The sequence below is a fragment of the Elephantulus edwardii genome, unplaced genomic scaffold (genome assembly GCF_000299155.1).
Source record: "Elephantulus edwardii isolate Elephantulus edwardi_28Jun2011 unplaced genomic scaffold, EleEdw1.0 scaffold00350, whole genome shotgun sequence".
In the NCBI taxonomy this organism is placed as follows: domain Eukaryota; kingdom Metazoa; phylum Chordata; class Mammalia; order Macroscelidea; family Macroscelididae; genus Elephantulus; species Elephantulus edwardii.
The window spans coordinates 1,235,462-1,241,149 of NW_006400100.1; the positions used below are offsets into that span (position 1 = coordinate 1,235,462).

Consider the following 5,688-nt stretch of genomic DNA (forward strand, 5'->3'; position numbering starts at 1 on the left):
ATGGCTGCCGAGTTGGAAGCTGGTGAGCCCGGGAAGAGGAAGTCCTTCAAGCTTCCAGGAATTTTAGATGTCCAGAACATTCCCTGTGCATGTGACTCAGTACTGTATGGTTCGTTAGGATCTGTTGTGGCTGGCCTTGGACATTTTTTATTAACATGCAGAATTAGAAGATAATGTGATGTTGGAGTAGGGGGATTTGTTTTGGTGACGTTAGGATACTGGTTCCATTGTAGGTATAATTGTGCAAAACTAAGAATCCAGGAAAGAATTGCCAGAGAAGGTATTAAAAATAAGGTTTTATATGAAAGCACCCACCTTCATCCTGAAAGGAAAACCAAAAGCAGCAACAGCTGAGCAGCTGTGAGCAAAGAACATCAATACAGCTCTCAGATCAACGGACAGAGCCGAGATCAAGTGCACAAATCACCCCATCATGTACAAAGGAAATGAAGCCATCTTCACACACGCTGCTATCAGTACCTGTCAGTTATTCTAGTGGTCCTGTACATGTTACATGCCTCACACTTTTTGAAAAAGTAAATATAATTTACTAGCAGTGTGTGCTAAGAATAAAACTATAAAATTTTTTTTTAAAAAAACTCAACTTTAAAAAATCTCAATATAAAAAGAAGTTGTTTGTTGTAGTTTGGGGGTGGTAGGGATACTGCAACTCATAGCTCTACTGTGAACAATAGATCTGAACCCTGCCCTTTCCTGTGCCATCCTTCCCCTGTCAGTGGAACGACGCTGACAGTTTCAATGCTTGTAAATCAATAGCAGGGTTGCCATGTAGGCAGCTATACACTCTCACAGGTGTGTAAATTGGAGTTGTTAGTAGAAAGCAGCCTATATAGGATTGTGTAATGTTTCTGAATGCTGACAGGACCACAGCCTGGGACTGTAACAATCTTACAGTAAGTAGAAGGTCTAGCACTCTCAGTTTCCCCACTGGAGTGCCTGTTAGAGGTGTGCTTGTTGCAGGTGTGATTTTGTGAATCCAGGGTCCTCCAGTGCAGGCTGTGTGGTGGCACCAGGGTGAAAAGAAGTTTGAAGGTTCACATGAGGCTGTAGAACGTCAGTGGAGGTGGGGAGATGGTGTCTGTGGCTGCACCTGGGGACCATCAAAAGGTCTATGATAAAATTGAAACAGCTCCAGTAGAATCAATGGGAGACAACAAAGGGAGACATTGGAAAGGTCAAGTTGTGTTTATGGAGATGAATAAATGTAAATGAGGCTCAGGATACTAACCTGTAGATGTGAGAGTGGAGGGGCTGAAAGTGACAGGGAAAACCCATGATGGCTGCTGATGGTGAGATGGACACTCAGGGTCCTTCTGTAAGAAGGAGCCAAGATGACCTCCACTCACGATGTGTCCACTCTACACATTCTAGAAGTTGGTAGTGCAGAAATGGAATCCACAGCAGTCACCTTTGTGTTCCTGGGACCCAAATGACAGTCTTCCTGCCTGCTGCTGCTACAAGGGATCCCCTGAGTGGCTTGAATGTGAAACGGGTAGGACTGACTAACAGCTGCAGGTGAGTCAGGATAAGGACTCCTCATCTTCCAGTTATCATCTAGTGTCAAGGAGGGAAGATAGACAGCTGAGCTGTCAGGGGGAGGAAGGTAGGGTTACAAAGTGACTGGAATTCAGAGTCAAGCTTTTAAAGAGCTGCCGGTGTTGTTGTTGCTGTTAGGTGCCGTCGAGTCGCTCGCGACTCATAGCGACCCTATGTACAACAGCCCTGCGCTCTGTCCTGTGCCAATCGCACTATCTCTGACACTCCCATCTCAATTATCCCAGTCATTGAATCAATCCACCTCATAGAGGGCCTTCCTCTCCTGTGCTGTCACTCCACCCTCCCAAGCATGATGTCCCTCTCCAAGGACCGGTCTCTCCTCACAACATGTCCAAAGTATGTTAGACAGAGCCTCAGAATCCTTGCCTCCAAGGAGCCACCCGGTTTAACCCTTTCCAGGACAAATCTGTTTGTTTTCCTAGCAGTCTATGGTATTCTCAATACTCTTCTCCAGCACCACAGCTCAAAGGCATCAATTCTCCTTCTATCCTCCTTGGTCACTGTCCAACTCTCTGATGCATAACAAGTGATTGCAAAGACCATGGCCTGTATCAGACACACCTTAGTCTCCAAAGAGACACCATTGCTCTTCAGCACTTTGGAGAGGTCCACAACAGCAGTCCTCATACCTCTGCTCTTACCCCCTTGGACCTTCATACATGTTTTACCACCTATTGTCCTATTTTTATAATTATGCTTTTACGCAGTAATTGTCCTTATGAGACTGAGTTCTTGCAATAAAATACACTCCAATCTCTTCCATGTTATGCAGCATATTTTGAAATCATTGCTCCTGATACTGTGTGGTATCCCATCATGTCAGTGAAAAATATGGGCTGCTTCATGAATTTGCATGTCATCCTTGTGCAGGGAGTGTTGTTAATCTTCTCTGTATTCTACTTTTAGTATATTTGCTGCCAAAGCAAGAACTATATATATCCTTGTTCTTATGGCAATTCATGGAATGTTGAGTACTTTTCTCCCACATGGCATCTCAAAGGCGTTGATTCTTCTTTTTTTTCCTCTCTTTTAAAATTATTATCAATTTCAATGAACATCCACAGAGATTTTGGAATTCCATTCATTCATTGTTGCACTTTTCTCCCCACCCACTCACCCCCACCGTTGATTCTTCTTCTGAGTTTCTTGTTCCTTGCCAGCTCTCAGAGGCATAGCAGGTTTTGGAAAGGCCATGGCTTGAATCTGGTGCATCTTAGCCATTACACTGACATCACTGCTCTTTAATAGTTGGAGGGGTCCCTGACAGCAGTCTTTCCTGATGCAATAGGTCTCCTGATTACTAGTACTGATGGTGGTGATTGAGGATCCAAGTAAGATGAAATCATTGACAATTTCCATCCTTTCTTCATCTATCACAATCTTCTCTGTTGGCCCACTGGTGAGGATTTTTGCCTGATGCTGTTGACACATAATCCATTTGGAAGGTTGGAGTCTTTGATCTTCTGCAGCAATCATTACAGCTTTTCCACACTTTCAGCAAGCAAGGTCCTGTCATCTACAGAAGGCAGGTTGTTGATGAATCTTCCTCCAATCCTGATGCCACATCTTCTTCATAAAGTTCAGCTTCTCAAATGATTTGCTCAGCATGAGTATTTAACAAGTATAAAAATACAGACTTGTTTACTTACTGCATTGAAGCTGATGAGGGAGAGAATAGTTTAAAATTAATATATTTTAGGGCATTATGACTATCATAAGAGTCCAGAATGAGGGTTGCAGAGTGGCGTATACTTGGGGTGGGAGTGGGGATGTGCAGGGTTGGGGGTGGGGATTGTGTACCAATGAAGGAGTTTTTCTTTTGCTTTTCAAGGAGAGGAGTGAACTGCGGGTGGGAGTGGGGGTGAGTGGGTGAGGAGAAAAGTGCAACAATGAATTAATGGAATTCCAAAATCTCTGTAGATGGTCATTGAAATTAATATATGTGCCTTGACACATACTTTTCTTGGTTTTAAGCCATATATATTTTTCCTTCTCCTTGCTCTGTTTAGACAACACCTTCTTGCTCGAGGTACAGCTTCACACAAACACAATTGGACATAAATGGGAGTCCTAGGATTCTCATTTTTCTCAATGTTGCCCATAATTTATTGTGATTCACAGAGTCAAATGCCCTTGCATATTCAATAAAGCACAAAAACACATTCTGATCTTTGCCAAGAACTGTTTTCCATCAGCGAAGATGTCCGTGATGCCAAGGCATGTTCTTAACCCAGCTCTAACTCTGGAAGCTCATTGTCTATGTATTGATCTAGCCGTTTTTGGATGTTTGCCAATAACACTTTGCTTGCAAGTGACAATCTTGTTGTTTGATCAAGTCCGGATTCTGTTTGATCATTCCTCTTGAGACTGAGAATAATAGAGATCTCTTCTAGTCAGTAGGGTCTTCCACATATCCCGGCACAAATGGGTGAGCTTATCCAGGGCTGGTATTTTAATTGAAACAAGTCAATTGATAGCCCATCACTTCCTGGGGTCTTATGTTTTGGCAATTCCTTCAATATACCTTGAACTTCTTCCTTCATTACCACTGGCTCTTTAACATATGTATACTACTTCCTGAAATATTTCCTTGTCAGTCAATTATTTCTGGTTCAGTGACTCTAGGTATTCTGTCCATTTTCTTTTGATGTTTCCCAGATTATTCAAATTCCCCCCCCCCAGCATCTCTGTGTGGAAAATCAAAGCTTGAAATGAATTTTCAGCTCTTCTAACTTGAGAAATGCCAACTGGGTCCTTCCCTTTTATTCTCCAACTGTGGCTCTTTGCAAATTCCCTTAGATTACTTGGCTTTGTTTTCTGGAGCTGCCCTTTGAAACCTTCTGTTCATGTACTCTCCATGGCTATCACTTCCATGTTTGGGGCTTCCATAACTCATGAGCAATTTCAAATTGAAGCTGAAAAAAAGAAAACAAGTCCACAAGAACCAAAACACAACCTTGATTATATCCCCTCTACATTTAAAAATCATTTCAACACTAGGTTTGAGGGAGTGAACACAAATGATCCAAGACCACATGAGTTGTGAAATGGCATCAAAGAGATCACCCTTAAAGGGAGTCAATTATAGTGAAAATACAGAGAAATACAAGATCAAAATGAATGTCTGAAGAGACTCTGAAAATTGAACTTGAAGGGGAAGGGAGGGAATTTCCCTTGAGAAGCAGCAGTCCTTGTTGGTCGTTGGGACAGGTCTTGTAAAGCCAGCTAGGAAAGGGTTTGTTTAGTTTTGTGTCTATTTGTTTTAGTCTGGGTGAATCCCATAAATTGTTACTTTGGAGGAATTTAACATTCGTATGATACAGTACTATCACTGTGTGTATGTGTGTTTGTGTGTTTACATGCATATTGAGAGGAGTTTAGTTTTGTTGAGTGTGTTCATCATTGAAAAGAAAGACCACACACCAGCCCTGCAATTATCTCTCATTACTCACCACAAGAGGAGCAACTGACTCATGATGCAGCTGTAGCCAGAAATAAAGAAAGCCTGGTTTCGATTGTTAAAGACCTGGACCTTGAAAGAGCCCAAGAAGTGCAGTAAAAGGCTTACAGTTGAGCAAGCGCAAGAAAGGATATTCAAAGAAGGGATCAATGTTTCAGGAGAAACGTGGGAAATCAAGAATGCAGCCAAACTCCCACCAAAAGGTTACTAAGACTGATTTCAGACCAATGATCTTATTTTAAGAGACATCTGCTGACTGAGAAGCAAATGCTGGCAGGATAGCAAAAAAATGTCTTCTCTGAGTTTGATCAACCATTTTACAAGGAAATTTTATTTTCCCTAGCACAAAAAAAAACCCACAATGAGGAATTTATCTTTCAATGCTCCACAAATTGCTTGTCTGTCAGATACTCCTCTAAATCTGAACATTCAGATTAAGACAGACTAGGAAGAAGTATTGGCCACCCACTTCTGAAACAGCAGGCCTCTGAAAACCCTATGCACAACAGAACACACACAGACTAACAGAAAGGGCAACCTAGGTAGAACTTTCAAGTATGGAAATACAAAGGAGGAGGAACAGTTGTAAGCAGACCCTAGTGATTAGAACATGGAATGTGAGAACCATGAATGTAGGAAAATTAGAAATT

The 5,688-nt window shown here is 42.0% G+C and overlaps 2 pseudogenes; one reads left to right on the forward strand and one right to left on the reverse strand.

Moving 5' to 3' along the window:
* Positions 1-354, forward strand: LOC102845968 (annotated as a pseudogene).
* A 701-nt stretch (positions 355-1,055) lies between these two features.
* The window catches only part of LOC102858203, a 37,715-nt pseudogene continuing 33,082 nt past the window's right edge, over positions 1,056-5,688 (reverse strand).